This window comes from Lissotriton vulgaris, chromosome 1_1, assembly GCF_964263255.1.
Source record: "Lissotriton vulgaris chromosome 1_1, aLisVul1.2, whole genome shotgun sequence".
Classification (NCBI taxonomy): domain Eukaryota; kingdom Metazoa; phylum Chordata; class Amphibia; order Caudata; family Salamandridae; genus Lissotriton; species Lissotriton vulgaris.
Genome location: NC_141685.1, coordinates 847,696,875 through 847,709,582, shown reverse-complemented (window position 1 = coordinate 847,709,582; position 12,708 = coordinate 847,696,875).

Sequence of the window (12,708 nt, the reverse complement as noted above, 5' to 3'; positions counted from 1 at the left end):
TTTTCATTTGACCAAGAGCTCATCATGTGTGTTACTGATATCTTTTTCGCTAAGTATCCCATATCAATCATTCCAGATGTTTCCTTCCCCTTTAGTTTCAACTCACTCCTAGGGCAAAGTAATTGATGCGTTTCCTGGATCACCTCTACCTTTAGTCTTTTACAAATTTGGGTCAATCTTTCCCTACATGCTTTTGCCCATTTTAGGTCACTCTTTTGGATTTCATTCCTGCACCATTGTGCTACTTTTTGCCCATCTGGATCTTCAAATCGTTTCCAAAGTCTAATTATTGCCATTTGTGTTTGTATCTCCCAAGACTTTGTGCCTATTTCTCTTCTTATAGCTTGTACCATAGATGATTGTGGGAGAGAAAGGAGGCTTTTGAGGCATTTCCCCTCCACCAAGTCCCAGGCTCCCTTACCGCTCAAATAAAGGATTTCTGCTCCATACAGGACTTGGGGGGGGATCATTGCCTCAGAGGCTCTTAGCATTGGTCGATGTGACATCTCTTCATAATCCCTATTAAACATTTTTAGGCCACATATTGAAGTGTGTGCTTTTGCTTTTTGTGTTTCCAGATGCGTGTACCAGTTTAGTCTCTTGTCAAACCATATCCCTAGGTAGCGATACTCATTAACCGTCTCCAGTTTAAGCTCACCTAGGTACCAGTGAAATGTGCTTGTTTTTTTCCCAAAGCATAGGATTTTTGTTTTGTCTAGGTTGACAGTTAGAAATTTGCTAGCACAGTATGCGTTGAAAGCGTTAAGCTTTCTTTGGAGGCCTCTCTCGGTCTGGTCTACTATTACCAGATCGTCAGCATATAATAAGCAGGGTACCTTGTCTCCATCCATTCTGGGGCTAGCACTACCCTAAACCTCTAAAAAGGCCAGGAGGTCTGACAGGAATATGGAAAGTAGCTGGGGGGCTAGAACACAACCCTGTCTCAAACCATTGTCTATGGGTATTTTATGCGTCAATGATCCCACAGTATCTTTGATGACTTGCGCCCAGTTCCCCCTATGTAGTTCCTTTATTATAGTCAGAAGGTCGCTGGGAATATTTACCTTCAATAGTGTTTCCCATAGGCATACCCGATCAACTGAATCAAAGGCTGCTCGGAAGTCAACGAAACAACAGCATAACTTGCCATTTTGTTCCGTTGACTTCTTTGCCATAGCCCACAGTGCAAATCCATGGTCTATCGTGGAGTGTCCCTCCATAAATCCTCCCTGTTCTATGGGGACAATTTGGCACTCCTTTACCCATGCGTTTAGTTGATTCAGTACAATTTTTGAAAAAACTTTCTCTCCTATGTCTAGGAGGTTAATCAGACGGTAATTTTGTGGTGCCTCCATGCTTCCTTTCTTATGGATTGGCCTGATTATTGCGCCCTTCCTATTAGGTGGCATTTTGCCTTCTGTCAATATTATATGGAACATCTGTGCAAAAAATCTTGTCCACCACTTTACTTCTGACTTCAAAATTATTGCAGGAAGGTTTTCGGGTTAGCTTCAGTTCTCTTATTGTATGTTCTACTAGCTTTTCTTTAAATTTAGATTTAAGATCTACTGATATTTCTTGCCATTTTTGGGTCTCTACATGGTCTCTTGGGACTCTTACCCCGTACAGTTCCCTTATATACTTCTCCCATGCGGCCTCACTAACTACACATTTTAGTTCGCCATCCGTTGGGCCAGTTGCTGCCTTTACCAATTTCCAAAATTGTCTAAGGTTTTTTTCTTCAATTGCTTCCAACAGATTTGACCAACATTTCTCTTTAAATGACCTTTTAACATCATTTACCATTTTTTTATAGTCTCTTTTTAGCTTGTTTATTTGATCCTGTCTCTCATGGGTGAAGTTCTTTTTTGTCTTCTTTGTGCTGCCCGTAACTCCCTTTTTTTAGATTGGCACTCAACAGAAAACCATTTTACTCGACTGGGTGATTTCCCACTAATATTTTTATCCCTTTTTAGTTCTATTCTTAAACACCGGACCACTTCCTCTAATTTTTCTATGAACCATTTCAGGTTTTTGTTCTCTAGATTTTCCGGCTCAACTTTAATTTGCATAGCCGTCAGTTTTGCCTGGTATTCCTCCGTGAGTCGTGTCGTCACACGTTTGGGGTACTCAACCTCCTGGGGGATCACTTTATCTCTGGGCATATTTCTTCCCCCAAGTATTGTTAGGTGCAGTAGGTTAGGGTCACTAACCTCTTTTTGTTCTAACTTAAATTCCCGTACTTGGGGGAAATTCCAGGCTTGTATAAACATGTAGTCGATTGGGCAATTCTGTGAGCCTATTTTAAAGGTCTTCCCTGCTGGGCAATCTGTCAACATTCTACCATTCAAACATTGGAGACCCCTACCTCCTAAGAAGTGTACAAGTTCTGATTCCTGTTTCGATATCTCCCCAGCTGGGAAGCTAGCAGGGTTTATTCCATACACCTCTAGCAGTTCTCTATTCCAGAGGTCAGCGTTTTTTGGGTTTAATTTATGATTAAAATCCCCCATTATTATCACAATATCCGATGCATATTTTTCTAGTATAATGTCAACATCCTCTTTAAAAAACCTCATCTCATTCTCATACTCTACTCCATTACCCCACTGCATGTATACATTCATCACAGTCAACATTTTGTATTTCTTTTCCACTGTCAATAGTTCTAATCTGCTGGATTGAACCCATTTACATTTACATTTCATTTTTAACGGTGTTACTTCTCTAAGCACTTTTGTTGAGACCAGGGTCATTAGTCCCCCCGACGGGCGGCCAAAGCTTTTTTTCGTGGCCGGGCAACTTAATTGTAGATATCCCTCGATGATTGGGGTTTCGTCGCATGTCCAGGTCTCTTGTAGGCAGGCAATGTCCACTTTCTTTACTATGTCCTTTATAATTTCTCGCTTTTGCTCGTTGCCTAGCCCATTCACGTTCCATGTTAGGAGACCTAGACTTTGCGGTTCCCCCTCATTCTAATCTACCTCACTCATGCCACCCTCTTCTACCTCTTCCTCCGTATAAATCTCATTTGGATCACCTCTCGGGCTACTACAGTGAGACCAGTTATCCCATGAGATTCGTTTCCTGTATTATCTATAACTATGTTCAGGCAGCTATGGTTTCCTTCCTCATCTCTACATAGATTCACTTGTCTCCTCCCCAGACCTGCGTGGTATTTTAGAAAGGTATTATCTATGGGGACTATTACTTCTCTATCCGGGATTATCCTTATTCCCAGGTGGTTTATCTCACTGGTGGCTTGTGTTTCCCCTTTTCACCACCAGCATGTGATCCAAGTATACCCATTTATTGTTATCTATCTTCTGTTCTTTCTTGGGAGTTTCATATTTTTGCTGTCTGGCCTTTGATCCCCCTATCTGCAACCCTTTACTTCCCGTTCCGGGTATTACATGGACCTGTGGGCTTTCAACTCTATGGCCTCTATTTGGTTGTCCTGAGGCTATCCTTACTTTCTGCTTCACAGTACGAGGTATTATTGGTTTCTCTTTTCTGTCCTTACTTCTCCAGTTTTTTCTTGGGTCTATCGGGGTCTTTGTTGATTTAAGCTCTGATTGCATTGGTCTATTTGGTACATAGATCGGGGCTGATGCGTTTAGGTCTGACTGTGCCTCCCTCTCTAGTTTCTTCCCTTTTCTTTTGGCTGATAGGTTTTGGGCTCGCTTCTTTCCAACCCTATTTTTGGAGGGGGCCACTGTATACACCCCACGCCTTTTTATCAGCATTGGGCGTCTGGAGATATATACGTTATCCAATACCTCAACGGATTCATTTGTTATACTTTGATGTGTGGGTTGTGGAGACCCTGCTGGGTTTCCCGCAGCTGCCTCTACCGGTTCATTCTCTACACTTTCATCAATGGGTGGTGTAGTAACTATTGGGCTTAACATCTTTGGCATTTGGTTCTTTATCCCCGCTAATTCCTCTTCTAACTTTTTTAGGTGCAATTTCTGAGCTTTCATCACTCCATTATTTGAAAGTGTTACTTCGAGGATTCCTTGTAGTGTCTTCTGTAACATCAATATTAGGTCCACCAATGATGAAGTAGGCGTTACAGAAAGCTCCGAATCCTGTGTGTGGTTTCTGTCTAGGTTTGTATGGTGGCCAGTTCTTGTAGAGTCTTGCTGGGGTAAAGATTTTTGGGCGATTTGGTGTTGTAGGGGTTGATCTGGCGCGCCTCCCCAGATGAAGCTCTGGCTCTGTCTTTTGTTTCCCCTTCGCCCTTCATTTCCCGATGATTGTAACAAGAACATTTTTGGAGATGATGAGAGACAAGGCGCTGATATGTGAAGATTTTGGCTCAGGAGCGTCAGGTTTATTGATATGGGGTCCTCCCTTCCTTCCTCTATATCGGGAGGTTCTTCTTCTTCGGGGTGATCTCCTGTTTCTTTCCTTTTCTGATTCACAGCTGCTGCCCCTGCCTTTTCTCCTCCCTCTGCGCCATATTCTTCCACGTCTTCCTCGTGGTCCTGGCTTATTACTGGCTCTATAGATTTGTAGTGTTTCCCTACAAAGTCCTTTATAGATTTGGACGCTGCCATGTTATCTTTCTGTTTGGAGGTTGTTTGAATACAGTCCCTTTTGGCCTGCTGGGCGTTTTTAGTTGCCCTTTTGACTTTTCTTTTGTTACGTCGCCCCTTGTTATTGTCCATGATTAAAGCCTGGCTTTCCTGGCTCTCTTCCAATGATATTGAGCCCTCCAATATTTTACTCTTCTCTGGACTATCTTCTTTACGCTGATTTTGCCCTCTTTTCAGTGCCATTTCTTGATTTTTGTTGCCTAATCTGTAGACTGCTATTATTCTTTCTCAATTTTAATTATAAAAGTAACTTTTTATTTTTTTTAAATACGTAAATTCTTACACTTACCTCTGTTGTGCCTTGTACCCACCAGCCTGCCTTGCCGCACTTGTTGTCCTCTCTTACGGTGTCTTCCGGACTTTTACTAAACTTGTTCTCCTTATACCCCGCAAAAAAATGTGGCCGGGATACTAATGTCACCTTCTGATCTTGGCTCCTTCCTCGTTCTGGTGCCTCTAGTGTTATCTTATTTTTGGCCTGGTTTCTACTTCTGCCAAGAGATACAGATTCCGCCGGTCCCCCCCCCTACTGCAGTCCCGGCGTGCTGTTTTCTGGCAATGCCGATTTCCGTGCGGTCACCCTCTCTTATTATACTTCCATGGGGGTGGGGGATTGAGGGGCAGCTAAATGGTGTCTCTTTTAGCCGGGGTACTCGGCTTTCTACGGCGATCTGCTGACCTGCAGCCCTGCACAACCCCACACACCGCTCTGCGCGTCCCGGGTGCCTGGTGCCGGTGTTTTCACTTTCCGGCTTTATGCTGGCGTCCTGCTCCGCCGACCAACAGCCCCACGCAGCCTCACTCCCCGCACTTCGCGTTCAGCGCGATCCGCGTGGCTGGTGGGGCGGAAAGAATCTTGGGGGGGTTCCACAAGTGTTGGCTGGCGCGAGCTACCCGCTGTCGGTATCCTCGGCGTCCTTGGCGATCCGGCGCTCTCGTACTCCAATCTGCAATCCGCACTCGACTGCCCAGTCTGGCAAGGCAAGGCAAGGCAAGGCAAGGCTAGGTGACAACAGAGGCTGATATTACATTCTCATAACAATCATACCAGACATTACCTAATCATTACCCTTTCCCGCCCCCCCTCCCCCCACCCGACATGCTCCCTCCCCCCACCCCAAAACCCCCCGCCCCCACCCCCCACTCCCTTCTTCCTTACTTTACCCCGGTTACTTTTTCTGCGAACCTATGATTGTAATTCTTGCACAACACACCACCACTCACCACTGTATTACCCTTAGTTAAACCACTCAGTTGTCAGGGTTGTAAATAATTAGAATAAGGGTCACTTTCCGTGCAGACTATTGCATTAGGAGCATGGGTTGCTCCAATGCCACGTTGTACCTTAGGATCACCCATCTTAGCCTCATTCAGACAGGGACCAATGTCATGACATCACTGATCTACCAGAATAGAATAGCATGACCTATAGTTGTAACATTCATATTTGTACCTATGTCCACAAATGTGCCTTCGGCCACTTGGCCTTGATTGTCCTATGCTGGCTAATGTTCCATGACGAAATGTGCACCAAGCCACTTGGCTGTATTCTCCCTAGCACCCTGACATGTATTAGGAGTACTGTGAATTTGAAATTATTGCATTCCTACACTAGGTAACAACTGTCACTCTCAACAATAAGGAAATCATGTTTCTAAAATGTTTGCCTTTTATTTTAAAAACATATATGATCTTGTTTGCAATAACAAGATGTATTGTTATGCTCTAACTCAGTGCTAGAGGTTTTAATACTATGGTAAAAACAATAGTCTGTTTTCAAGCTTCTTTGTGGCACTCCCGGATGTTGGTCCATTTTCACTTTTTATCACTGTGCACTTTAAAATGGTAGATTGTACTGTAAGTAATTGGCTAGTGAAAAAGACCGTCTGGTCGAAACGCGTCGCCAATAAACATACATTGTTTAAACACGAACCCTGGAGTGCTATTCATCTGTTATCCTGGAGAATATCTAACTGGGAAACCATATATATATATATATATATATATATTCACTGAAAAAACCATAGGTTTCACACCAGTTATAGTTAGGAATTAGCATTTAAAAAACCTATTAAATTCACTGAAAAAACCATAGGTTTCACACCAGTTATAGTTAGCTGGAAATTTTACTGATATAAAACCATTGAAATTCCCACGTTATAGTTAGTCGGACTCACTATAACTTGCGCGTGCAATGCACTGCTGATGACATCACATATTACATCACTCATGACATGGTCAGTGACATCACTCATGACACCATCCTTGTGACATAGTGACAGACCTCCTTTCACTATAATGTAACCCTTGAGACACATATTCAAAAATAGAAACTGAAATTTTTAATAAAATGGAGATACCTATATCAGTTACAACAAGCAATTCAGTAATTCCACTATCTATATACACATCCACTCATTCACCAACAGTTCTATATAGTCACTCATACATATACTCACTCATCATATGAAGTGATACACCTATACATCCTGTTACACACCGACATTCATCCAAAAGTTACTCACACACATATTCACACGTGCAAATAAACTATTGGACATCCATTTATTTGAATATAGAGTTATACACACACTTCCACCTTACTTCTATTTAAAATTACACATATTTATTCTCTTAAACAATCACTTATAGAAACACATACTTATTTAAACAGGAACTCTTACAATCTCTTACTCTCACATATACTCACTTATATACATCAATATTCATATATACTAGATTAAAACATATGTAGTTACTGATAAAGACACTAGTGAGACAGTCATTCACTCACTAACAAACACATATAGACACTCATCCACCCATACAGTCCTGTACATATGTTGTCTTCAAAACACATACAAACAAAGAGTCAGTCACTCATGCATCTATGTGCTAAGTAATACCCCCACCAAACCATATAGACACTCATACTGATACTAATAAAAATATCTAATAACCCATATACATACACATGAGTGGATGTGTATTAGATGGTGATATTACTGAATTGGTTGTTGTAACTGGTATGGGTATATCCACTTTTTTGAAAATATTAGTTTCTATTTTTGAATATGTGTTTCATGGGTTACATTACACTGAAAGGAGGTCTGTCACTGTGTCACAAGGATGGTGTCATCAGTGATGTCATGAGTGATGTCACTGACCATGTCATGAGTGATGTAATATGTGATGTCATCAGCAGTGCATTGCACGCGCAAGTTATAGTGAGTCCGACTAACTATAACGTGGGAATTTCAATGGTTTTATATCAGTAAAATTTCCAGCTAACTATAACTGGTGTGAAACCTATGGTTTTTTCAGTGAATTTAATAGGTTTTTTAAATGCTAATTCCTAACTATAACTGGTGTGAAACCTATGGTTTTTTCAGTGAATTTCATAGGTTTTTTAAATGCTAATTCCTAACTATAACTGGTGTGAAACCTATGGTTTTTTCAGTGAATTTCATAGGTTTTTTAAATGCTAATTCCTTTGTATATCGAGTTTCTAACCTTTTTTTTTTTTACAATTTGCTGTTTTTTTTTAAGTATTCATTTTTTCTTATAATTTTTTTCTTTTGCGCTCTGGGTGCGCGCTCCGGGAAGCTTTCAGCTAAGCTCTCCTGTAAGCTTCTCCGAGAGCTCATCTGAAAGCGCACCCAGAGCGCAACTGTCGTTCGTGAAAAAAAAATATGAATGAAAAGTTAATAATAATGCAAAACATTTCGTACCATACAAATAAAATTAGTTTTTTTTAATATGGAAAATGATTATGCATTTCTATAAAAGATTGATGACGTCACTTCGGCGCGCAACGTAAGTGCCCTCGGAAGCGCATACGTGCGCGGCGCATAAACGCACGGAAAAGCGCCTACGATCGCGCCACGTTTGCGCCCCGGAAGCGCCTACGATCGCGCTGCGTAAACGCACCCGGAAGTGCTCCGGAGCGCGCAGCGTAAACGCGTCGGGTCATGTGACCCTCAAATAACACTTTTCATTGGTTGCTAACAGTTTTTTTTTACAATGAATGAAATCCCCACCCATTTCCTTCACTTCTTCTTTCACTTTTGTGACTGAAAGACCTGCCTTTTTTGCTGCTCCATATTCCTGGATTCATCATGGCTGCCAGACCATCCAGCAGTGAAGATGACTTCATTGATGAAGAGCCTCCTACCCCAAAGGTGAAGGAACATTTCATTTGGAAATTTTTTAAGTTTCCAGAAGGCCAGAAGAAGGTGAATGCACCAAAAGTAGAGTGCAGGATCTGCAAACAGGTCCTGTCACGGGGTAACCCCCAAAAAAAATACTCTTTTGGGAACTTTACGATGATCCGACATGTGGAGAGGAGGCACCCCCAGAATTTTGCCCGGGAAAGTGTCAGGGCTCTGGCACAGGAGGTTCCCAGAGATGGGGCCTCTACATCAACAGGAGGAGCAACTTCTTCTGGAAGAGAACAATCTCAGGGGCAGGTAGCAAACATTCAACCTGCATTCAACCATGGGGTCGTCAAATGCAGATACTGCAATCAACTCCTCACCTATGGGGAGCAAAGTGTCCTGCTCATGGTTCGGGCATTGGAGAACCATCACTGCCCTTCCCACCCCTAATTTTTTTCTTTTCTTTTTGCTCCTGTTGAGCAGTTTCTATTCCCTGTTTTTGTTCCTCTTCAGTTAAAAGAAGAAAACCAAAAGTTCTTTTCAGAACTACCTCCAATTCTCATCAAAGAGCTATAATCTTAAAAAATGAAGAGTAAGTGAAATATAGTGCATTGATAATTGAAAGGAGAATGAGTAAGAAAGAACAGAAAGGTATGAGAGGTGAAAGGAAGTGAAGTAGGAGGAATGAAAGAAGGTGAGTGTTAGAAAAGAAAGTTATGACACAGTGAATAAACTGGAGTATTTCTGACATATCTGTAAACACAAAAGTAACGCATTGCAGGAGTGCGTCACAAAAGTGACGCAACTCCAGTAATGTGTCCTTTCACATGGAAAAAGCACCATGTGAAAGGTTTGCTGTGAAGCAGGCGCAAGATTTTGGCGCAACTGCATCCTAAAAGTGACGCACTGCGTCATTATTACCAAGCTTTTTGCAAGGAACACCCCCTCTGCATGCATTATACCTGACACTATTTTTTAAAAAGTGACGCATCTAGGTACATGGGTCACTTTTTAAAACTCTGCGCCATATTGTATCTGCATCAGGTATATTGTATGCAGAGGGGCAATCCCGCGCAAAAAGCTTGGTAATAACAACGTACTGAAATCTATGAGATTTCCCTGCGTCACTTTTAGGATGCTATTGCGTCAAAATTTTGCGCCGGCCTCGCATCACTTTTATGTTTACACATATGTCAGAAATACTGACGTATCTGTAGCTCCTTGCAACATGATTCGTCATACATTAAATATGACACATCTGGAATGTCATAAGGACTGTGGACAGAAAAGTGACGCATCACACCAGCAGTGTAATAAAATGTGCCTCGTTGCACTATATTTAAAGGATGCAACAGCATCCTAAAAGTGACGCAGTGAAATCTCAAACATTTCACTGCGTCGCTATTACAAAGCTTTTAGTGGGAGAACACCCCCTCTGCATGCATTATACCTCACGCAGATATAATGTGGCGCTTGATTTTAAAAAGTGACCCATCTACCTAGATACCTCACTTTTTAAATATAACGCAACGCGGCACATTTTTTTACACTACTGGTGCAATGCGTCACTTTTCTGTGCGCACTCCTTATGACATTCCAAGTAACGCATTGCTGGAGTGCGTCACAAAAGTGACGCAACTCCAGTAATGTGTCCTTTCAAATGGGGAAAGCAGCATATGAAAGGTCTTGCCTCAGTCTAACACCTGCTGTAAAGCAGGCACAAGATTTTGACGCAACAGCATCCTAAAACTGACGCAGTGAAATCTGAAAGATTTCACTGCGTCGCTATTACAAAGCTTTTTGCGGGAGAACACCCCCTCTGCATGCATTATACCTGACGCTATTTTTAAAAAGTGACGCATCTAGGTACATGGGTCACTTTTTAAAACTCTGCGCCATATTGTATCTGCAACATGATTCGTCATACATTAAATATGACACATCTGGAATGTCATAAGGAGTGCGCACAGAAAAGTGACGCATAACACCAGCAGTGTAATAAAATGTACCTCGTTGCACTATATTTAAAAAGTGACGCATCTAGATAGATGCGTCACTTTTTAAATATTGCATAACAATGCGCATTTTTTTACACCGCTGGTGCGTCACAAAAATTGACGCACAGGAAGCGCAAAACTAACAGCGCAAGGCCTTCATAAATATAATCCTGGATTTTCCCCGTGCTTCGCCGGTGCGCGTACCATGCGCTTCCCCCGCGCAAAATGAAAAAAAAATTTTAATGCCCTGCAGGACCCTATTTTAGTCCCTACATCAAACCTAGGGGGTCAGAGGGGGTCTACTCTTCCCCCTTATGGTCATTTGCCCCTTTTTTTTTCAAACCCCTTGTGTCTCGATTTTACCGAGACACAAGATGGCGGCCGCTCCGGACTGTTTAGAATGTTTACAGACAACTGAGAGCCAATCAGCTTCCTGCGCGCAAGTCGCGTGCCGCGCCTGGAGCGCACTCGGGTGCGCGCACGGGAGAGCGCCTATAGATATATATATTTTTTTGAACCTAAATTACTCAAAATCCACTGGAGCACATATCTTGAGACATAGCAAAGGCACATCGGGCTACCAGTCCCTACAATTTTGCCAAGTTTGGTGGAAATCCATTCAGCCGTTCGGGCTAAAAGTGAAATCGACCGCCCTATGGAAATTAACATGGGGAAAACGCGTTTTGGGACCCCCCTTTTATCTCGGCCCCCGCTTGACGAATCCCCCCCAAACTTTCAGGGAAGGACCGGACCGCCATGAGACCATTTTCCTGAAAATTTCAGGCAGATTCGTCAACCGGCGCCAAAGTTATTCAAAATAGAATGTTGAGATTTAACATTGAAAATTATCCTAACTATAACTACCTACTGGCGACCGCCAGTAGGTAATATATATATATATATATATATATATATATATATATATATATATATATATATATATATATATATATATATATATATATATATATATATATATATATATATATATATATATATATGCGAAACCAGAATCCCAGTGAACGAGCACAGCGGGCTAAGCAAGGGCACAGACTCCAGTTCAAGATACATGAATACATTTATTGCCTTAGCATGTCAGGATGGCGTGTTTCGACCACAAGCATGTGGTCTTGATATGATATATATTATAGTAGGTATATATAGTTAGGATTTATTCCCTATGGGATTTTTGAAAATTCTATGTCTAATAACTTTGGCGTTTGTGGACGGAATCGGCTGAAATTTTCAGGAAAATGGCACATTTTGTTTCTGAGCAGCCCTTGAAAATTTGGGGGGGTTTTGTCGAGGGGGGGGGCGAGAAAAAAGGGGGGTCCCAAAACGCGTTTTTCCCATGTTAATTTCCATAGGGCGGTTGGACTCACTTTTAGCTCGAACGGCTGAATGGATTTGCATGAAACTTGGCAAAATTGTAGGGACTGTTAGCCCGATGTGCCTTTGCTAGGTCTCAATATATGTGCTCCAGTAGTTTTTGAGAAATTAACGTTCAAAACAAGATATATATCTGTAACAGCGCTCCGGGCTGCGCTCCGGTTCGCTTACTTTTCGCGAAACGGAACTTTGCGCGCAGAAAGCTGATTGGCTCTCCGGTGTCTGTCAACATTCTAAACAGTCCGGAGCGGCCGCCATCTTATCTCTCGGTAGGATCGAGAGAGAAGAAGAGGTGAAAAACGAAGGGGGAATTTAATGAAAGGGGGCAAGGTATACCCCTCTTGACCCCCTAGGAATGTTGTTGGGGTTATTAAAGGGTCCCGTGGGGAAAATAAAAAAAAAATGATTTTTCACGGTAGAAGCGCTTCACGGGCCGCAAACTGGTAGCGAAACGGGAATTCGCCATTTTGTGCTTCGTTTTAATTAAATTACTAGGTATAAGGGGGTGCGGGAGACGTATCCTAATCCCCTATGTTTCCTGAGGGTGGCTGAGGAGGCTCATAT